The sequence below is a fragment of the Haliaeetus leucocephalus genome, unplaced genomic scaffold (genome assembly GCF_000737465.1).
Source record: "Haliaeetus leucocephalus isolate CR32 unplaced genomic scaffold, Haliaeetus_leucocephalus-4.0 Scaffold712, whole genome shotgun sequence".
Lineage (NCBI taxonomy): Eukaryota > Metazoa > Chordata > Aves > Accipitriformes > Accipitridae > Haliaeetus > Haliaeetus leucocephalus.
Window position 1 is genome coordinate 1,513,205 of NW_010973148.1, and position 24,816 is coordinate 1,538,020.

Here is a 24,816-nt window from a genome sequence, read left to right on the forward strand (position 1 = left end):
ACTCCTTAAATTGAGAAATACTGTTTTTTCATTATCTGTACTAGAGTTCAATATTTACCCATCACTATGATCAACCTTTTCTTTAGTGATAAAAATGCAAGACATTATCACCATGTGGCCCTGTAATGCAGTATTGCCATTGCTACTAACATGCTTTGTACTGAATTTGCAAAGCCTCAAGACTGAGTTTTGTCAGGTTTCTTCTGTCTGAACTTTTCTTGACCTGCCTGCAGCCTTGATTTAACTGTAACAGCAATTTATTTGACCAGGTGTCTATGGCTCATTTGTTTTACTTTCATTTATCTTTATGTAGTACAACCATAGTTTTATATAGATAGCAGTAATAAGTAGTTACTCTATGTAGAATAAGACATTTATGACTCTAACACACTGACACGGTGTAGACAAAAACATGCCTCATATGATAGCAGGGGTCTTCAAAAAAGTGGAGACACAGCGTGCAGCATATCGAGGTACCTGCATGGGAGGATTAGAGATGGGGCACAGGCTTGGATCTGGGGACCACGAACTGTAAGCAAATCACTAATTGTCACTTAAAGAAATGCAGACCTAGAGGTGGACAAAACTCAGTTTTGGGTAGCAAAGGAGATGAAGGAATAGTATCATGCATAAAAGGCACCTTATACAGTACATTTGGATGTAACAGGAGATGCAGATGAGTGGAGAATGCATGTAAATGTGTGTTCAAAAAACATATAGAAAGACTCTGAAAGTGTCTCCTGTGGAGAGGAAGAAGAAACCATTGACATGAACATCATATTCCTCCCAGTGAAGGACTCCAGATATGGACAACTCTCTGTAACACGCTCCACACCTCCACCCCATCACCAGAATGAAACACGAGGAACTAGAGGAGCATGGAAAGGATGAGCATAAAAATCAGGAAAAGGGATAGAAACTAAGAACTGTGTGTGTTAAATTTTTAATTCTATTATTATTATTACTGAGATTTTTATGTATAGAAGTATTCTGACTGTGCTATTATTCTTTCTTTCATTTACTGTAAAAATTAGGTCTATACTAGTAATGATTCTTAAACGAGACTGTTATGATTTTGGTTTTTCTAAAAATAAATGTTTGGCTTTGTATGTATACACATATATGCATATATATATGCACACATATGCTATATACATACATCTACATGTGCTTATAAGGTGTGCTTCCTCTCTGCCTACAAAAAGGATTTTGAGTATAACACCACAAATTCACAGAGGAAATGTAGAGACAAGATTTTGTCTTAGGGAAGGTATTTTGATCAGTTTTTCTTTTGATGCACACATGACAGTACACATCACTTCTCTTACATTTCTATCACTATATCCAGGGAATATGCTTGGAAAAAAAGACCTACTCTTTAATGTTCCTGCAGTAAAATGTCAGGTTCACAGCAATTTGATGTAGCACTTAAATTTTGTCCAAGATCCTCCATCTGTTTCATATTTCCATATGTTGATTCGCATTTGCATGCTTACAGAATCTTTCTGTCCCATAAGAATGCATAGGTTAGCATATTTCCTTTACCTCTGCCATGGGAGATAATATCTCTGAGATACTCTTTTTTAGGATATTCTTCCTCAAATGCTTTATTTTTCATTGATCAAATAGCCTTTCTATAGCATGAAATATTATGGCTGGAGCAAAATGCTCAGTACACAATTACCAACCTTCATGGCTTTCAGGTTTCTGTACACTGTGCACTTATCTACTTAGCAAAGGCAGTTTGCCACATCCTTTTCTCACTGCTGGAGGCATCAATTCTTATATTTTCCTGGAAATACTTGACTTGATGTGTAGTGGTATTTTATTTCTTCTTTTCACAGAGATACCATATTGGCTGTTTACTTATTAGCAATTAATACATCCACGTTTTTTACACTACTGACATTTCCAGTTCTTGACTCTATAGCTTACAGCTGAAGTCTCAGAAAAAAAAGTTTCTTATATCTTACCAACAATAGCTTAGCCTAACAAGTATTGTTTTGTGTAAAACTGGATCTAGAATGTTCATATATCTCAACATACCAATGATTGTTCCATTATTCACTAAAATTCCTCCTAGTTTGAGCTATTTCCTGAATACCAAGGTATACCTGCCAAGGAAGATTTAATTACTTTTGGCTAATAATTTGCAACCAACAGTAGTGGCATTTGGGAAGGGTTGGGGGGTGGTGGTGTTTCCCTTTCCTTTTCTTTTTTCTCCTTTCCTTTTTTCTCTCTGTATTTCTAAAATGACTGTCTTTATCCCATATTATTACTATTATTATTATTATTATTATTATTATTATTATTATTATTATTGAGATATTGGGTCTTAGTGGAATATTGCAACTCCACTGAAACGAATGGGATTGAGTTGGTGACCAGCCTATCTTACTGTCCTCTCTAACCATTTCTTTAATCTCAAGATTCTTTTGAAGTTTCCTTAGGTTTGATAAGAGTACATTTGAAAATATAATGAATCAAAAGTATCTTTTTGCCTACATATAGCTACACTTAACTGGAAAACCCTGTTCACTAAAACGGTACCAAACGTGTAATCTGATAATATAACCGTGATCTGTTGGTACACTAAAGAAATTAATAAATCACAAACCATAACGTAAGAGGTCAAATTTTTGTCAGTTATTCTACTGACTCACAGAGGACAAATTAACACTGAAGGAATTTACTTACAAGTAGTATTCTATTTGCAAGTTAACAGGGATTTTGAAAACACCTCTCTGCATAAGCTATTAATACAAGAAAGCAGGACTGTTAGAGGCATGCTTTTTGCAAATTACATATGACTAGCTTCCACTAGTATTAACACATAACTGATCTCAAAATTATTTTTTACTGGTAGAAGAAAATGGATACAACCAAATCTGGTGGTATAAATGTCATATGATAAGCATATACCATTCTTGATAAATGCTGTGTAGGAAAATAAATTCAAATATACCCAGGATCATACCTCTTCAGCACTTATAGTGTATGTGTGCATATACATGTATATATATATATGTATATATCTCCTGTGCAAGGTTTTTTTGGTACAAAACACCTTGTCTTGAGTCTGAAAATGATATTATGAACTGGTACTGAAGTCTATACAAAAGAATAATTTACCAGCCATATTCTTATTCCGTGAATCTGTAATAGAAAGCAGTAATTTCAACAAATAGTAGATGGTAAATTTAACTTACTATAGAGATATTTTCTTCTTTTTTTCCCAGATATTCTTATCTATATGTAAAAGCTCGGTGGTGGCCCACAGGCACCTCTTCAGTAGATTTCTAGAACAGAAGCAGGACAGATGTAATAAAAATGGAAATTAACACTGTAAAACCATGCAAATAACATACTTACTGTTTTTAAAAGTACTGTACTACAGGCTGCTGAAATATAGAACAATTTTCTAATTATTGCTTTCTGAAAAAAACTGACTCCTGCAGTTGTCATGGCTGAACTTTGAGCAAAAACATTAAGGTGATAATAACACATGGGACTGGTGAACTCTGCTCCTCTTGATTTATAATACAGCATCCATTTAGTTAAATGAATGTGCATGCTGCCTTTGTTCCATTTCTTTCTTCTGCTTTGTTAGCCAAATGCCAGGTTGATTTTTAAATTCTTCAGTGGTTTACAAATGCTTGAATCTCAGCTGCATAATTTCTCCAGGTGCTTTCTTCATCCTCAATCTCAATAATGGTAAATTTGATCTAGGTATATGATGTTACTGAACTGTAAAGTTTAAGAATTCAAAAGCCTCAAAACAAGACTTCAAGATTCAAGGAGATGTCATTTGGGACAGCTGAAATAGATGCATGTGAGTATCATACTTGTCTTCTGTCCATTCTAGAACAAGTTTACCCTCATTTCACTTAGGGCATATACCATGTCATACAGCCTTTTGTTTACTTCAGCATGAGGATGTTCAAGAAGGCTATTACTGTGGAATAGGTAATACATCATAATTTTTTATCCCATGATAACTTGCTCATGTCCATAACCTCACTTAGTTGTTCTTCAAATCTAAGTCACATCTATCTACTTATCATTCTAATGTGAATAAAGTTCTACAGCCTTTGGGACATATTTGAATACTCTTGTATAATACTTCATTCTCTGAACAAACCCATTGGTTTCACTTTAAAGGCTCTCAAAGTCTTCAATGAGCTGTGAAATTAAGCTCTACCCTTGTACTCTTTTCAATCTGAATTTTATCATGGACATTTGTACAGCTGTTTTGTTGTATGAATGTTTGTGGAAGAGCTTTTAATTCACCTGAATCCCTGATATTCACACATGAATGACTATATTCATAATCCCACCATATAAACATGAAATTACTAGCAGAGTTTGACAAGGCAAAGTTGAATGAAGGTTGTGCAGGATAGACAGTCCTTATGACTACACTGAGCCTTGGGGCTCCCTAAGGTCCCATTTTTTTACTGGTGTTTTGTTTTGTTTTGTTTTGTTTATCTAGGTGAGAAACTTTATGTCCTGTGTACAGTACAATGTCACATTTTTGTCCTTACAAGTACCCAATATTAATTGTGGAAATATTACTGAAATCAGTAAAGCTGTGTTAGTTTACAGTGGTTTAACATTTTCCCCTTCAGGTTGGGGAGAGGAACAATATTTGAACAGATTTAACCTAAAAACTAGAAAATCCATAAAGAATAAAGAATCAGTTTGGTTGTTGAAGAAATGCCTTACTTTAGGACAGCATTATGATGTTCAGGGAACCCAGTTCTGATTTTCGATGGTTCTCAGTAACAATGCTGTGTTTGAAGGTCGTGGACTAGCACTGAAGCACTTTGTGATGTTCGCCACACCAGCTGAATATCCTGCTGGGTCCTAGTCAGAAGCTATGCAGAGAAGAACAGGAATAACTTCTTTCAAGAAATACTGGAGTCAAACCCAGTAACGTTATCAGTGGAAACATTTGGGCGAGGGAAGAGAAAAGAGGAGTGTCTTATGCTAAGGACACATGAAAACACAAGGAATAAGAAGCCTGTGTAATAAAAGAGCACAGCCATTCCTCTCTTCATGTACTCCAACATCCATTACTTACGACTGTTCTACGCGAAGTCTGCCTGTACTTTGTAGACAGGGAGAGTGGTGAGATACTGGATTACAGCCAGAAAGATAGTCTTACCATGTGAATAAACAGCAGCACACATGAGGTGACCCAGTATGATAGGATAATAAATCCTCTCAGTCTGTCTCATGTATATTAGAAACCCTTTGAGCAATTACAGCTAATGAGAAAATAATTACAGATCACAACGGGTCCATAAGGAAGATGAACAGGGAGAAAAAAGGAGCACCTATAATAAATATATTCTTTGACCACCTCAGAGATGGGATGCTTGTTGAATGACCTGTCCCGGTTAAAATCAGAAGTTCTTCATGACGATGAACAAAACAAAATCTAAGACACAAACACTTTCACTTGAAAATCCTGGTAAAGATAGATTTCAGTAGACAGAAATAGCAAGTTTTGACTGTTTCAGATCTGACTTACTCTTTGTAACTTCTTAGCATGTTTGCCTGAACAGAGATTAGGTTAAAGTATGAAGATTGATGAAAAAGGTACATAAGTTTCTTTCAGAGAATTTTTGGCTCATTTGAGTCAGAGTCCCCCAGCCACAAACCATAAAGCATTTCGGAACAAGGTCAGTAGAGCTGATATTAATCCTGACAGAAGCGGATGATTCTTATAGCCATACTTAAAAGAGCATTTTCTTATGGGAATTTGATGATCTTCTTCTAGCATCTTCACAGTCTGTAACAAAGTTTGAATATGAACAGAACATATTTTTACAGTATGTGTGCATTATGGTACCTTTTATTTGTCTCTTAGTTTCAGTTTCAGTGCTTTGTGTTGCAATTTTTCTATCACCTGGTATGACACAGGGTGCAGGTATTAGTAAACTCAGTACAATTGTACCAAAACACTAGGTGGCCAGTGCTTTTTTTTTTTTTTTTTTGAGAAAGCATATTTGAAAAACATTACAGCCAACTCAGCTTATTTGAATATTAAGCTTTTTCATATAGTTTATTGACAATCTATCGATGAGGACATTTAGTCTGGTATAAAACAGAACACTGGAGAGCTTTGTGCTTAACATTCAATTTAATAATATTATCAGTAAGTGATATTGATGATAAATATCTTTTCCCATTGCAGTGTTAAAAAATAATTCTTATCACTTGAAACATCAATTTATTATAAACTAAAGAATCATGGTCTGAAATTATGAAAAAGTGACATATCAGTTGCGCACACACCAGTCCCTGCAGTTTGAGGAGCCAAATTGTCATCACAATTCTTTGCTGCCTTTCATTCCTGAATACAGATTTGAAGGGGTGATCCTGGAACGTTTGCCCATCTGCCTATCTACACATGAATATTATAAGATATATTAAGGCATTTTTTACAAATATTTAATTAAATGCTCTCAGAACACCGGGAGATAATACATGCATGTCATTTGTCCTGAAGTATTGGCTGGCTTTTCATAGCAGCATGTGTGGCTACAGTAGGTATTAGCAACACTCCCAGCCTGACACCTGCACTAAGCAACAGACTCACCCTAATGTAATTTAATAAGATGTCTTTTGTTATTAAACCAAGAATTGTATGTTGCCAGCTGAGGTGGAAAATAGGTCCCAGAGGTTGTTCTCCCTTATTCCATCTGCAGTTATTTTTAGCAGGCTTTAATATTTAAAAGTCTATTACTAATTTCAGTGTTGCCTGCATAAACCTGCTTTGTAGTTCTATTGCCAAATTATCCCTTGAAGGCAAGTGCTGTAAATAATTTCTCAGTTCTGTTCCTAGACACTTGCCAAGGTCATTATCTGGCTTTCCCACAATCCCTTTATTCTGACTTTGATTGTGAGTGGTAACTAAGAAACAGTTATGAGATGCAATCACAAGCTGTGGCAGTCTTATCAAAAGCTGAAGATGGTCCCCAAGCACTCTGATGAAGCCAGTGGCTCAGCTGCTCTTGCTTCCTTAATACTTCATTTATCTTTTGATTTGGTCAACCAACAGAGCAGCAACAGGAGCAAACATAAAACAGGCACTATGAAGCAGGCATGACAGTCGGAGAGAAAGGAGACTCCAGAAAACCAGCTGGCTGGAGCTGATTATAGAATTCGAACATTTAACTTCTAACCAGCAATAATTCGTTCTTGTGTTCTTATACTTTGCTTCCTTATCTCTCACATTGTCAAAAGTCTGATATCATTTTTAAAAATGTAAATAATTACTCCATGACAAGTTTTTCTTGAGTAGAGGCATGAGTTTCAGGATCAAAAGAATTGCAGTGTAAAGCTGTCCTTGTTTTATACAGCCTTATGATGAAACAACACACCAAAATTGTAGTATCACAGCTTGCTCATTTGTGAGTCACAGGTTTACATGCATTAAGCATAGGACAAAAAAAAAAAGGTTGATGTGCAAATACAGGACACCTAGTTATACAATGGAAAGTAATCTTAAGTGTCCATGTGCAGTTCAGGTCCTTAAGTTTAGGAACCATGTAGAAATATGACTGGAGTTATTCAAGTTCACATAGTAAGTATATGGCAGGATCCTTAGCAGATTCCAGCTTCCAGCCCCACATCCTGACACCACTCAGCCCCTCTGACTTTGAGTAATACTGTTTTTTCTAACTCTAGGCATTTGGCCTCTACAGATTGACAAGCTGGAAATTAAAATGCTTTACAAGCTCCTGGCATTTCAGGGTGAAATTTGGTCCCAGTAGAAGGAAAAGAATGTTTACCCCATTTCAACTGTTCACTTCAAGGAGAGATGGGGGAAAAAAAAAAAAAAAAGACAGAGAAGAGTTAAAGAGAGAAAGAAACAGGGAAGGAAAGAAGGAAAGACAAATGGAAAAAAATGTCAGGCTTCTGACTCTGAAAACTTCAATGCTGACAAGAAATGCATTACATTCTTTTACTTTTTTAGTGAATAAATTATGTATGTAGTATTTTAGTCATAGGCTACTTTAAATTCAAAAGCTACATCTCCATTATTAAATTAAATAAAGTCAGGCAATATTCCTAGGAGCTGGAATTTGATTGCTCATATTGTTAAATTTTTCAGGTAGGGTCTCACACAGTTTTTTGTCTGGGCCAGTCAGTGTGCTTCTAAACAAATGCTGGGCACAGTCAGAGGTGTACCAAGGTACAGGGAGATTTCTGCTTCTGAATAAGCATTTTGCATAAGACCATCTTTTTTTAGGAGATGAAAGAGTGTAATAGTATGAAAGCAGTTTTTCTATATCTGTTCACTTGGGTGCTAGAGATCCTAGCATCTTTTAATTTGTTTGGATAGACAAAGTAACACTGTATTATTTGAAAAATGGAATGCAATTTCATTATATAAAATAAATAAGTATTCTATACAGTACGATTGTATTCAATCCTAATTACTGTATTTTTGAGAAATTAATTCTGAAAAAAATATTTAAAATTTTATTTTATTTAATTATAATCCATGCAAAACAAGACCAGAATCTCATCAGCACAGTTTTTAATTTGCATTCACCCATGACTCAAGTTGGGGCAACACAGTAAATACTTCTGTATTAAGATCTACTTTTCTTTTACAGGTGTGGATGGTTAATTTCATAATTTTAACAAGCCTATAAGATGTTTAACCCAAAATAATTTATACAAGGGAAGAAAAATATTTTGCACCTCTGTGCTTATTGTAGTATTTTGACCTAATTTAAAATTGTTTCAGTAAAAGTATATGCAAGCAGTTTCCTTCCACAGTTGGATAATTAGCAATTTGTGAGTTTAAAGTAGCACATTTTCCACATGATATTTCTTATATGTTATAAAGATATACATTATAAAGATATACATTATATTTATCCTTTGGATATCCATATAGGAAACATACACTCATCAATATAGGTCAGGGGTTGGGTTCATTTGTTTCTTTCTCTTTCTTTTTTTTTTTTTTTAAGTGAGAATACTAATGGGTCAGAAAAAAAGAAAAAAATGCAGGTAGAAATATTACTTTTAAATTGAGTTATATTTAATTTAAAAAGGAGGGTCAGAAATGGTCCACACATACACAAGGGAACCTTTCCTGTTTCACTATAGCACTGAACTCTATCTTAACTAACATTCCCTCACGACTTCTTGTTCCACCCATTCCTTACCAATTCAGATGTTCCCCCATCACATGCAAAAAAAGCCAAATGCCCAAAACACTGAAAGGCAAGCAAACAAACAAACAAACAAAAACCCACACATACCTCTGATAATTAATTCTACAGCTGCAACTAAGGAAAGCTATGTGGTTGATTTCATCTTGTATTCTGTGTATGCTATGGTTTAATTTGATTTATCAGTCAGGGTTTCATTGCCCTTGCACCCCTTCTACTTACTTAGTAAGCACTGATGAAATCACATTACAAAAGGTTGCAAAAAGAAATGGGGATTTTTTATTGATCAGTTTGAAATCTCAAGGTTCAGTCTAGGTCTACCCTTCAAAGATTTGCCAGAGTGGTTGTGGCAGATAGAATTGTTAATAAAATAAAATTGTACTCCTAATTTAGAGCAGCTGCCTTCAACCTATACCAGCTCCAAGTCCACAAACTTGATGTAAGTTATACTGACATGAACGCTTTTGCAGTCGCATAGTCTATTAGGTCATCTTTGGTGTACCACAACCCCCCCACCTTGGCTGGGAGACAGGAGCAGCCTCTCTCCAAAGAGCCTTAGCTGGCATAGCTAGACAGTGTAAAACCCAAATAAAATTTGGGTTTCTTTCTCTGCTTCAAGTGGGGAGAGACTTTAGACTACCAGTTTAAATTAGACACCTAACTTTTAGACAGCTAAATTCAGATAAATTTTACCCATTATGTCTGGAATAAGAGGTATTTATTTTCAGTATGAATGCAGTGTACATGTTTATGACAAAAATTAAATAAATTAAAACTAAATATATGGGTTTACTGAGATATAACCAGGCAATAACCCTGTAATGAGAAATATAATTTTGGCACCTCATATTCAAAGTCTGGATTTAAGTGGATCAGTTTTTCTTGTTCTATGTTTTTTTTTCCCAATATGAGGCCAACAATAGATTCTATTTTTGTCTTTTAGAAAAGACATTTACATTTTCTTAGACATGTTTAGAGGTTCAAACTGCTGATGAGAGGGCAAACAACAGACAATGCTTTTAGGAAGGTGGGGGTTCACACTATGATTCTGTAAAGCTCAAAAATACAGGATCCAGTCAGAACTTTTCCCTTCTGGCCTTGTCTCATTGCATTTTCTTATCCTCTCCTACTTTACAGATATCTCTTGAGTTTTCTGCATAAGTTTTTTGCAACTTGTTAAAAATACTAACCCTTGGGGGAAAAAAAAAAAGCTTTTTTTAAAAATTCACTTTCTTATCACTGATAAACCCAAAATGTGAGTTTGACATATTTCATATCTTACTTTTAGTAGGAGAGGACTCAAACCAATGCTCTTAAAAACACCCTCCCTCCCCCAATACTTCTTCAAAACTTTAGGATTCAAACTTACATCTGTCCCTTGCATTAATTTTATGGAAACTCAGTGTCTTTCATCTGTATGTTTTTCAGGAAATTCAAGAGAGACTTTATCTAACCATTTTCTGGCTTTAATTGATGTTTTACTGTTTTCTCAGTAAGCTTAAGGCAATGTCTCTAGCTAATGAGAAGCTCAAATAATTTTTGACTTAAGGAATTATAGGATTGTTTCACATGTTTATTTAATTTCCCCAAAAATATCAGACAATAAGTTGAATACAGTGCAACAAAGGCTTGCCTATAGGCTGGAGGAAATACAATAATTTATCATTCATTTCACATTCCCTCACAAAATCATATCATATGCCAAAGAAGATTTTTAGAAAACTACAGAAGCAACCCTCTATGTGTGACAGGACCTTGTCACATTTTAACAGAATCATTCCACCTATTTCACAGATAAACTTATTTATATTTTTCTCAGCAGTGGCATGCGAGTTAATGTTATATTCCATTCTTCACAGGAACTATTGAAATGGTGCCCTCTCAACAAATGAGCTTTTGTCTACTTTTCCTTAGTTGTGTGGAAAAGAGGGGAAGGTTAATCTCTCTTCAGTTTTGGGGTTTTTTTGTGCTCATGAATAATTATTCTTGTTATGTCCTTGAATTCTATTAACATTTTTGCATAAAAGTTAGTCATATTAATTTTTCCCTAAAAAAATATATAGTTCTTTCAATGACAATTTTTCTTGTTTAAATTTAAAAAAAAAAAAAAGAAAAAGGTTACAGAACCTATTTTGTCTGCTACTTCATGACTGGGGCTCTCACTATTCCATTACCATACAGGTTCAGCCTTTAACTCCATTGCTAACAATTCAGTTAAGTTTCAGGCACCTCAGTGGTTGTGTCAGGATGAAAAAATCAGTGTTCCTTCAACTATTAACTCCACTATGCCATTGAAACACCACCTTCCTAAGCTGTGCCAGTGCTTGTGCTGTGCCTGCCGCTCAGCCACAATAGTTAACCATTAATGCTTCAAAGGCATTAATATTGAATGATATTAACGGTTTGTTATCACTAAGGATTTACTTCATGAGGAGTGTTGAGTTTTCTTTCTGACATGCTGCACACCTAAACAATAATGCCTCCTTGCTCCCAGTTCTGTGCTAGCAGATCCTCTGTCCCTTTTTTATATCTGTGTCTAACCCCTGACTGAATGGTAACTTTACTCAATGCTCTAAATCCCAAACTGCTGGAAGAATAGCCTGCTTTTGCTATTTTATAATACCATAAAATTAGTGCCTACAAAAGCTCATCACCTAGCAGCAGTAGAGCTAGAAAACTTTCAATGCGTGGGTCAAATTTTGCCCTGAAGCAAGAAAGAATCATAATTTGGGAATCCACAGAAGCCATATAGAAGAATATGGCACATAATTTTATATGCCAAAGAAATTTATGATTAATTCCAAGATCAGCCTGACTGGATATCACCCTAGGAGCAAGAGAAAAGCCTCAGTGGATGTCTGGAAAGGGATAAAATTAGGAATGTCCACACTTCTGTTTTATGAAGAGCTGGACAGCTTACCCTGGACAGCTCAGTGAATGGAAATGCCCATGCGAAGTGTGCTACTACCTTTATTCCCAGAAGAATAAATTCAATACAAAACTGTCTGAGGATTCTCACACATCATTCAGCCATGAAAATTTATTATAGAAAACATGACCCACATCATAGTGTTTCTTTGGTGATTTTCTGCACACTTAATAGGCACAAAGAATAGATATGATGATACTAGAAATTTACATAGAAAATAAATATTCTGCCATGCTAAAGAGTTATGAGGATTTCAGCAATAACCCCAAGAAGTTTTACCAGAAAAATGCCTGATACGTATTGCATGAAACTAACATGTTCCCTTTCCACAGAATAATGGCTACTTGGTCAGAGATCTTTTTATTCTTCCATTTTTCAGGAACAGTAAGATTGAATTTTCATTTCTTAGAAATTCCAAGTAGCCTATGAAATTTCTGACCAAGGTAACTCAGCCTGCATTCCTCCTTAGACACTCTTTGTATACATCTACTAGCCCTTTTCTGATACGTGATGCAGGAGTTCTCTTATAGCCAGAAGTTTTTCACAGTAAGGTCCAAGTAAACCACTCCCTCTGCTAGTCTAGGATAATGTCATTGCCTAAAACCGGTACAGTCCAGTTTGAAAGTAAGTCTCAGCACTGTCCTGCTTCTTCAGTAGAAAAAGAATACATGATATTATAGTGAAAATTTAGGGAAGCAGGGACATTCAAGTAGCTCACCATACTTTCCCTAGGAATATTGTTGAACTAAGGATAGGATTTACCAGAAGTAAAATTTGCCTCTTAAAGGGAAGAAATGAGAATTTTTATACATATTAAAATTGTAAAAGCAAATTTTATCTAACATTATATATTAAGGCCTTGAATCTGTGATGGTATTCTGAACATTGAAAGACAGAAAGCTTCCTTGTCTTTTTTAGAGTAATTTTTTAGACAGTATAGTAGTGGAAGACTGAAAAGAAAGATACTATGTATTTTTCTGTGTATTCAGCTGTGGAACATTGAAGCCAAGTTGTATAGAAACCATTATTTGCTCCCAGTAGATGGATGAGTGGAAGCCTATCTACACAGTTAGATAATTAATCTCTTGATTTTGAGTTTTTTTCATGCCTTACATGGCAAATGTCAAATTTGCATCTATATTTGCCATGCTAGAAGTGTAAAAAAAACCCAAACCTGTTTATACATCTTCATAGCATGCCTCTAAATCTTCTCTTCTACACAAATACCAAACATCTTCTTTTCAGAGGCAGCCTGAGTAATAGCTACATACTGTTTGACATTAATCCCGAAGCAGGCACCTAATATTTGTCTACCAGTATCATGATGGCTTCTGACTTTTGCCTGACTGCCATTCTCCCCTTGCGCACTCCCCAGGTTTTCAAGAGTGTCCTATTCTGATAGCAAGCATGTCACCTCTTCAGTGTCCAACTCCTGCTATATTCATACTAATTGCAGCAAGATCCGGCTCCACTACTGCATTGGCATTTCATCCATATTGTATTCTTTATTGGATATTCACATCTGTAAGAGTGTCCTGACGCAGACCATTGCCCAATTCATTTTGGCTTTCTACCATTAATTCACAGAATCACAGAACCACAGAATGGTTTGGGCTGGAAGGGACCTTAGAATTCATTCTAGCTTCAACCCCCCTGCCATGGGCAGGGACACCTTCCACTAGACCAGGTTGCTCAAAGCCCCATCCAACCTGGCCTTGAACACTGCCAGGGATGGGGCATCCACAACCTCTCCGGGCAAACTGTTCCAGTGCCTCACCAGCCTCACAGTAAAGAATTTCTTCCTAATATCTAATCTGAATCTACCTTCTTTCAGTTTAAAACCGTTACCCCTCGTCCCATCACTACACTCCCTGGTAGAGTCCCTCCCCATCTTTCCTGTAGGCTCCCTTGAATTAATTTATTTCACTTGCCATCTTCCCATGTCTTTCTTACTTTATACATATACAAAGGTACACATGGACAAGCACACGTCCACATGCACACACACACACAGAGGTCCTTCTCTTCATTTAGATTTGGCCTTTCTCCTAAGTCTAACAGTGCCTGACAGTCCCCTAAACAGATTGCCCTGCAAATCTAAGGCCCTGCCAAGGCAATAAAACTCACTATACTAACAGAGAAGATATATGAAAAGAGTTATAGTCACAAGATCATGACAATACACTTATGTATTGTCCTTCCCACACAGCTGCTCTGGCTCTTAAGTGCCAGGAAAAACTTACTACAGTTTGCTTTCCAGAAAGAGTCAATAAAATTACCTGGGGCACAAAGGAGCCAGGTGTGCACTATAGGTCCTTCCTCACACTGGCTGTAGGAATGGACTGTGGGGTAAAAACATATTGCAAACCAGTTATCCGCCCCTTGAAAAGTAGAAAATCAGATGGGAGGAACACAGCCTGCTCATTGAAACATTCCTGCAATAGCTGCAAGACTTAGTTCAGCAGATGTAAATCTAATCTGGGCAATGGTGGAATTAGGGAAGTAGAGTTCACAAAATGGGAGAGAGTGCTGAGGAGAAATTATCACTCTTTCAACAAGAGCTGAAAACAAGCATAAGAGAAGGTTCTCACCATGTCCAGACCTTGTGATACTGCTCTACAAACCTTCCCAGGGAGGTTTTGTGATCACCTAGAAGGTATTAAATTATCACTAGGTTTGGCACAGCTAAATTTAGCAACCACTGCTCTGTAGCACTCGGTGTCTGAATAGAGATAGAAACATGCACAAACCCTGCTAGTCACTCTCTCCTAACAAAATTTTACTGGGGAAAAAATGTAATATGTGGGGAGTTCATATTTAACTGCAGCAATTTATGCAGTGAATATGTACTCTTCTGTTAAATAAATAAAAAAAAAGAAAGAAAAAAGTAAGATACTCTTTTCCTCTGATTTTTTAAAGGGAACTAGGAATTTTTTAAGTGAGTGTCCTGAAAACATATTTATTCTCAATCTTTTTCTAGATCATTTCTCCTTCTAGCTGTCAGAAGGTAGTGGTCCCAAAAGTGCTTCATGTCAAATATTTCTTCTATGCTACATACAGGGCAGAAGGGGCAAAATCTCCAAATTGGCGAGCTGAAGAGGGACCATATAAGCAGCTATAAAAAGCAAGAATTTAAATTTTCAGTCAACACACTAGGGAAGTTCATTTTTTAGGAAGTGTCCCCTATTATATCAAGACATCTAGTAGCCTCAGTCCCAAATGAATATGCCTAGTAAATCTTCAGAATGTTTGAGTTCTCACATAGGAACAAGAGAAGTGAATCTCAATGTCTTAGCCAACTTTTGCTGTCTACATGGAAAGTAATGGAGATGAGTTGGCACTGTGAGAGATATTCACAGCTGCATAAGAAATGTTGCTAGTTGAAAAACAGACATGAGTATAGTATACTGTGATTGCAAAAATTGTATAAGTTTTCTACTGAAAAACACTGGTATAAGGTAATTTAGTAAAACCTATTTTTTCAGCAACCATCATTATGATAAAAAACCAGCTTTTGTTTGCTTTCTGTGGATGAAAGGCGTGAGGTGAAAATAATATGCAGCTGTTTTGAAATTGTTGGGGAAGTGTCTTCCATTTTCCTCCACAGAAAAGATGGGGAGGGAATACAAATGTAAATCAATGTCAAACTTCACACATTTAAGATCATTCTTAGACATCAAGGTGGTTATATTGCAAAGAGGTAACAACATGCAGATTTTAAGACAAAAGCTCTCTTATATTCTTAAGTAAGTTTACAAAGTAATATTTTTTGTGAGTTTTGTAAGCATGGAATTCACACATTGCATCTTCTAGCTGCTACTAGTCAGGGAATAAGGCGGGGGGAGGGAACACCCAACCTTGAACTATTTACACAGTTTCAGAAAGAGATTACATCAACAGATAGAATGTGAGTTTTGTCTCAAAGCCAATCACTGACACTGCTTGGCACTTTCAGGAAAATTGAGATTTGATTATTCGTGTAAGACTTTTCCTAAAAGTTATGTAATGAAAGTTGCTGCTAATACAAGTATTATTTTCAATGAATTGCATAATGGTTGTGTGATCAAGATGTCTAACCAAAGAAAACAAAATCCACTGAAGAAGTTTGGAACAGACAGCTCACAAAAGTCTGCTAATGTTACAATACAAATTCTCAGCCTAAGAAATTCACTGATGTTCTTTCTGAAGTAGAGGCTATAAGATGCTCCTTTGTAAATATAGAAAAGGTATGAGCAAAATAAATAAAATTAATATTTTAATGTAAATGAAGCAAACTTACATGCATAAAATTAATGTACCCCTATTAATTTCTGACTTAAAACTTTTATACATAAATGTCTTTCATTTTTACAGCATCATTGTAAGAACAAATCCTTAAAGAAATATTATAGGTTCAAATGTTTCAAACACACCATACTAAACATGTTTGTGGGGTTTTTTTTTGTGTACGGTGTATAATTTCATCTGCTGAAAAAAGCCCAGTTGGTAAAATCCTAAATTACAGAGGTATAGAAAAAATTATTGCCATGACTTGAGGTCATAAATATTTTATAAATAAGGTTGGTAAGTTGTGGTTCTATTACCATTCTTCATCCACTGCTTTATAAATGACAAGCAATGTTAATGTTAATTAATATTTGATGTGACAGGCAGGTTTTAACAAGTGGGGAAATTCTCCCTTACTCAATGTTCCTTCCCTCTCCCCCACACCTCCTCCCCAAGTCTGGCACTAAAATGGCAAATTAGTCATATGAACTATAAACAGTGATCTAAGTAGCAAAATATATAGTTCAAATTAGGAAGACTAAGATTACCATGAATACAGCATGGTTCAGTAACCAGGATAGTCTCTTTTTTACTATTACCTTAACAGAGAAATTAAATTAGATTTTTGTACGTGGCATGATTAAGAGAGAGAAGATATTTCACATCTGTATCAAAATATCTCCTTAGAAACAAACCCTTGCTTTTTGATCAGATAATTTCCTGGTGTCTATAATTAGTTGTGAAGCTTATACTTTGTCAAAATTTTTCCTGGTGCAAGAATAAGGGGCCAAATAACTGACAGACATAGACAGCAGTCTTTGAAAGAAACTTGAGCAATTACTTTTTTCTACGCCCAAGAAGAATTTTTCTGTTGACAAAGGTCAATAAATTGTTAATGCTTTCCTTCATGTAGAAACACTTGCCTCCTACTGTTGTTGCGTCAAAGCATACTTTGGGACATATGCAGATTTATTTCAGAAAGAGCGGCCTGAATCTCAGCTGGATGTAAAAAGAACCTGGCCAAAATATGTATACTGCTACAGAGTTTTCCAATACCAGATTATAACAATATCTCACTGCTGGTGGAAGTTAAATTCATCTGGTGTTATAATGATGGACATATTCCTTTAGTCTGTGAACTTTAAACTGCTGCCATCTGTTATCCAAGCAAAGCTCTTGACTGTTTCTTCCTTTCCCTGGTCTCCTGTGCTATAGAAATGTTGAGACCTACGCAGAAAAGATAGTAAGGAATAGGTCTTTTCAAAGGCATACCTAGTAAATTGATTAAGTCATTCACTTTAGAGAAATTGCTAGCATATCCAGATGTTGCAGCAAGTGGTAAAAACAAACACTAGCTCTGTCAAGTGGCTAATCTAAAGTCTTCGTAAGTTTGATCTAAAACAGGTACAACGGTTGTACTCAATGATCTTCAGGGTCTTTTCTAACCTAAATGATTCTATGATTCTATGATAATGAGGAAACAATTTTCTTAAGTTCCCCTTCAAATACTTACTGAACCATTAGTATCTGAGAGGAGAGTGTCTTTTGCAAGCCTTAAATAGAAAAGTGTATTTATTTACCACTTCTCAGGAGCAGGTCAGTTGTCTGCACTATATGCCATTCCTCTGCTGCCTTGATCTGTGTAACAGTCTCATAGCAGATTTTGGTAGTTTCATGCTACAAACCCCCTCCAGTCCAAATCATGCCATGACAGGGTTTCAAAGGCATGAAGGTAAATTTAACATGATAATAACAATGTGTGATTTTTCCAACACTTAACCAGTGATGGCATATAACAGTTTGCTACAACATACAAAAAATTTCCAGAGATACTTTTTTTAATGACGCTTAAATTTGTTACAGCTTTCTTTTGTGTTTATGCATCTGTGCATAACCGAAAAATCACAGAGGAGCATTCAGGCTGGCCATTTTTCTGCTTTCCAGAGTAACAGCCATATAATCTGATCTTGTTAGTATTATCTAGAAAATAAATAATCTCTCTCTCTATATATAAATAACATATTGCTCTCTCAAACCCTCAATGGTGCTGCATGCCTGCATGTCACTGGTAAGACAGAACAGCAAAGAACAGTATTACTAAAGGAACCTCTGGTAAGGATGACCTCACACTCCCCAAGGAAGGACCTGTCTCTGAATCAAGGAAAATAATACAAGAAAGTGAAAGATAGACTTAGGAGGAATATTATCAGAACATGTTGACTGAAAGGCTGCTTTATTTTTTCCAAGCTTTTCTCTTTCAGGAACTGTTAGGAGCCAAGGATTTCTCTGCCTTTTTCTTTCCTACTTCCATTCTTTGTTTGGTGGAGCTTAGCTATAGTGGAATTAAGGCAGAGGATGAAGATTTATTTACAATTCAAATTCAAAATTTATGATTCAAATGCAAAAATTTGGAAAGCAGAAGGAACATAGTTAAAAATGAGACTGGTGGGTTTAGTTGCTGCAACAGGGAAGTTCTGTGCCATGTGAAACACTCCATCATATGCTGCCCCTTTGCAAAGTCCCAAAGGGTGAGTGCAGAAGGGTGCACATCTCTCCAAGATCCTGTGTCAGCTTCATGGGGATGTATGGTTAAGGAGTATTAAACAGTGTTGTGGGCAAGAATGTAGAGAGAGAAATCCTGTCCAGTGGCAATAATGAAAAATTAGTTTATGTAACTAGCATTTACTTGTAAATGTAAACATTTGACTGTAGAAGCTTGAATTTAGATACCTGTACCTACAGCTGTCTCCCACAGCTGGGGCTCTATTGAATTTCCAAAGCACAGGCAACCAGGGACACTCGAGGCGGTTTAGGAGCGGGGCGGATAGGTAAGGCGTGGGGTGGATAGGAGACCTCTGCTTTTCAGGAGCGGCTGGAGGAGGCTGGGCAGGATTCACTGGGGCATCTCAAATGACACGAGTGTGCTGCTAGATGGACTACTTTGAACCTGTACGTGTGTGTACTTTATTAAATTAGATTTTTATACGTGGTATGATTAAGAGAGAAAAGATGTCTCTCTCTAGCAACATTATAAAATGCAAAACTGTATAAATTATGTGTAACTTTATTCCACACATAGTTAAACTGGTTTTAGTGGGATTATTTGCTGACAAAGTTAAGGGTGAAAAAAAGTTGCTGAATGACAGAAAATCATTTCAGATTTTCGTTCTAATTGTTGAATGAAAAAGATCATCTGGGTCTGAAAAATAAAACCCTGAAAAAATACATTCTTCCTTACCATTATTAATCATAATTCTCTTAAAATATGAGGCTAATCCAGTCTCACTTTTCATAATTTGTCTTAAATGTCTAAAATTGCTTAATTTGTATTTGGAATTTATTTACTTCTACATTTAGCTATAAATTCATTACCATAGTCTACATTTTTTTCCAGGTTTAATACAAACATTTGGAAGATGGTGCATGCTTCTAATAGATCTAAGAAATCTAATTTGGTTGGTTTACTTGTTTATGTTTTGAATTTATTTTTGTGATTTTCCCTAAAACTGTGAGATTTTTCACACAGCTGGTACTTCTACTTCTGGGCAGTGGTTGTATTTGTATTGGCTTCTTAACAACTTTGATTTACATTTATCCATAATCAGCAGCTGGCATGCCTATGTGTTGCCTTTTTCTTCTATAAGTCTGCAGTATGCCTGCATCCATTTTTGCTTCGTCAGCCCATTGATCTGAACATAAATGCCCACATGGAAGGAGGCAAATAATTGATAATACAACTCTGTTCTTTCAAAAGAAAATATTTCTCATCATGAAATAAGGAATTTTATGATTTTTTATAATTTTATGGTATGTCCAGATTCGAAAATGTATATTTTTTTCCTTTCTATAAAAAATTTTAGTAGATTTACATATATATGTATATATAAAGCAAGCTACAAAATAATTTATATATATATATATATATGATTTTGTAGCTTGCTTTCTTTGTAGATTTCCATAGTGGGCTTTAATGATTAGTGAATACAACTCAAGACACAAGCTTTACTCGGTCCAGGCTAGGTCCCAAAATTGCACATGGTGGTGTCCCTCTTCTTATTCTGAATGACTGTTCTTATTTTTTCTAAAAATACAGTTTCCTAATGCAATCAGTTTCTTAAATTGATGTAGATTTTTCTGTCTTTAGTTCTCTGTACAATAATACCATAAACCAGACTGAGAAAGGGCTGGCTTCTGGAAATTGACTGAGAAAATAGTATATATTTATATAGCTGTGAAGTGATTTTTTTCATCAGCACACATCAGCCTTTCCAAAGGTGAGTGAACACATTAACTGCTTTTACCCCGCGAGTCACATACAAAAAAAATTAATGTATCTGAGACGCACAAAAATACATCACATAACTCGGAAAGCTGAGGGTGTGAAGAAGTCTGAGAGAGATTTCTAGGTTCACTCTGACAGTAGCCCTGAACGCTCTCACATTGTAGGGTACTGAGCTGCTTGGGTGGGTCACATCTACAGATCCTGGAGCATTAAATGGTATTAGCCATTACTGTTTCCCTTCCTCCCACAGCAGGAGATTTGGAGGGCCCAGAAATCCCCATATGAGCCAAAAGGAGCCAATTAAAAATCTTGTGAACTGGATGTGGCTCAAGAGCCACAGTTTGGCCTCCTTTATGCAGCATGAAATAACACAGCAATTGCAAAAGTGTAATTACTTGACAAGGCTTCATGGTGAGATTTTTTTCCAAAGTGCATAGAATAACTGGGTGTCTTGATTACTGCTTTCCTGCACAGCCTACATTTTCAACCAGAACAGCATCCAAGAGACTCACACAAAGTAAAACATTTAGTTACTGTTTGCATCTTTGAAAGTAATTATAATCCTGATCCCAAAGCTGGTTGCTGTAAATTAGAATTTCCTTAACACACTGTATCAGACTTGCCAGATAGAAAACTCAGGTATGAAAGCTTTTCTTTCCATTGAAAGTGTTGTGCATGTGCTAACTTTTTAATGGTTAAAGGCACAAGCTGCCCTGTAATGGAGTCAGCACAATGCATCAAAATATTGCAGCCTAGAAAAGCTCCTTATACGTGCACCTCAATAGCTTAAAGAAACTCAACTGTGGTATCATTCTTTGTCATGTAATAAAATTATATAATTTAAGACACAATAATGCACTTTTTATTGTACTTCATGTAATGCTGTTGTTAAAAGACAAAAATTTTTCTCTAGCATCAGCTAGAACAATATTAAGGAGAAAATAGAAATCACCTGAAGAGCTCATAATTTTCTTTCTAATGGTCTAAGGCATTTTCAGCTTTTGCCTTTATATAAAACCACTATTTACAGTGTTTTGGGTTCCACCCCGCCCCCGTCTGCAAAATACACACACGAGGTCCTCTCTATGCAACAATGTTTTGTATTAAAGCAATCAAAATATTGGAACTGGAAACAATGGTGGATGCAGTTTTAAATAACTCAGTTCTGCAAAGACAGATTGTCCTCTTTGTCCTGCCAATCTCTTTTGGGCTTCTGCCTGTCACTGCTAGGAGAACTAAATCTATCTGCAAGTCTTTATATGGATTTTGAAGTAGTACTCAGTATAAATAAAAACTAGACTTAATTCTGAACTCTGAAATCCTTCATGGCAATGAGATGATTTATGCAGGTTTAACAGAAATCTTTTCTCTTATGCCTATATTTGTCAACATTTTTATGAATACATCCTAATAGGCTTACATTTCCACATGAATTGACAGATTTTTTTGTACCAAATAAAACTAATTTTTGACTGATTTTTTGTTGCTTCAGTCTTTCATAACTTAGTGCACTTTGTGGAAAATAACAACAGTGCCTTTTTATTTACATTTTACTAAAATTAATTGCATTAATTATATATTTCTGATGTAATATAGTGCTTTAATAATGACAAATGATAGAATGGTACTGTAACCTAAAGGTGCTGAGGAACACAAATAGATCAGCCTCATTTTCAGTAATGCAGCTGAAGGTTAATCTTATTCTGGTCATTTTTGCATCTTAGATTATATAGTATGCTAGCTTTTAAAATTTCAGCACTTAATATACCCCTTCACATGTATCTAAAAATAAAAAGGAATAGTGCTGTGTACACATGGAAAAAACACCCACTTCTGTGTTTTCCTCAAAGTGAATATTTTATGTCACGGTTGCAAAAGCAAAGTCAGGTATTTTTCAACTAATTAAATCATATTGTTGTATCAGAATGTAAAAGAAACAAGTGGGCCTGATTCTTCTTAATGTGATAGCATGTGATGCAGGGTGTGGTTGCAGCCTATTCATCATCTTCTCCTGGAGATATTGGGGAAAGAGTTTAAAAAAGGCAGAAGCCACTATGAAGATCTGGATTGCTCCCATACAAATAGAAAAAATTTTCCCCTCTTATTCCATCCTTTGTCAAACACTTGGCAGTCACTTCAGGCTGTGTATGAACAGTACATACACAGATCAGTTGTGCAACCCACATGATATAGATCCAGTGTATTTCTCTGGACTGCCACAAAGATGATTAAAAGGCTGGAGCTCCTCTCATAAGGAAAGAGGTTGTGACTGTTCAGCCTGGAGAAAAGGCAGCTCAGGGGCATCTTATCCAGGTGTATAAATACCTAGTGGCATAAGTAAAGAAGATGGAGACAGACTCTGCTCAGTGGTGTCCAGCGATGAGAAGAAATGAGCAGAAACTGGAATAGAGGAAATTCCATCTGAACATAGGAAATGCACTGGAACAGGCTGCCCAGAGAGGCTGTGGACTCTTCATCCTTAGAGACATTCAAAACCCAGCTGGATATGGCAACCTGCTCTACCTGACCTGCTCTTAGCAGGGGGGTTGGACTAGGCAATCTCTACAGGTCCCATCCCACCTAAGCCATTCCGTGATTCTGCGATTCACAAGATGTAGTACATTTAGAAAAGCAAGCTGCTTGTCAAGGCCTTGTCTATACGACATGAGAAGTACTGTGTTAATCAGCAACTGCAGAACAAACTAGCAAGTCTTTGGGGTGGGAGGGTGCAGGAAGGGGGCTGTCTTTCAAACTGAGAGTTTCCAGACAGGATCCTGTGAGCCCCTGCCTGAAAGACAGCACTAAAGTATGACTAGAGCTGCACACCCACCCTTCCTTCCTTCCTTCCTTTCCTCCTTCCTTCCTTCCCTTTTCAGTTCAAATACTAGATGAGTCTAAAGACCTAATCTTTCCCCCCCCTCCATCTCATCCCGTCCGTGTGCTTGCTTCTCTCCTCCACTCCCCAGGGGCCCACGGGATTTCTCCAAGCAAAGCACGGAGTGCTAAGGACAAGGCTTCCCTCCAGGATAAGGAGTGCAGTGATTCTTGACTTCTTTGCTCTGACTTTCTTCCAGACAACCACAGGTTCCAAGTTAGCGTATAGCCCTGCTACCCACCTCCTTCATCTCTTTGCCTGTGTAGAGGCAGTGGCTCGGCTGTCAGCTTCTGCTGAGCTCTGCTCCTTCGTGTTTTCTCCATTTCTCTCCTTACATTGTAAATCCATTTTACCATCTGCCTGACATTTTTACTTCTTTATCCTCATTTTTATCTATGGTTTTGGGTTTTTTTAAAGTTAAGATTTACTGTTTTTTCATCTGTTATTTATTTACAAAACTATATCTTTTTGCCTCTTAACATTTATAATTAATGCCATTTCTTTTGGAAATCCTTTTTGACTGCCCTAGTTTTTTGTATCAACCTGTCGAGAGCTGGTAGAAAAGTGTTTTCAAATTTTTTTTTAAGGACAAAAAGTAACAAATGTTCCAATATACCAAACATTTTAAAACAGTATTTAGACTTATGACATGGGTTTTCCTGCAGTATTTTGGTAAGTCTAGAACAGATCTACAGAAATTGGCAAAGATAGGAACTTGTAAGAAGGTAGTACGTATGTTTTATTTACAAAAGAAACATTAGGATCATGATGGGAGAAAAAACAAATAAAAGGAATAACAGGGAAGATCTCCTATCTGTACTTCTTAAGTAGCACAGAAAAGCAATGAAGAGAAAAAGCAAAAGTTTTCAAAAAATAGTTTTTTTCTCTAAAAACTGTGCAATTAATTTGTGGAACTCATTTATCTACCTGTTTCTCTCTACCTCTGTCTCAATCTTTATCTTTGCCTCTACCCTCTTCCCATATATTTATGTGTGAAGACAATAATTTAAAAATTCAAATATTACAATTCTTGTAATGGTCATACTGAAGGATAATCTACAATTTAGGTTAATACAAAGGTGCAAAAGTGTATTCTTACTTTTTACATTAAAAACTGATCAGTTAATTATTTGACATTAAATACAACTTATACTTTAAATCCTTCTAATTCTGCAGCTTAGGTGACTTCAGGGTGAAACACTGGCTGAAGGGCAGAGCTCAAAGGGTTGCAGTGAATGGGGCTACATCTGGCTGGTGACTGGTC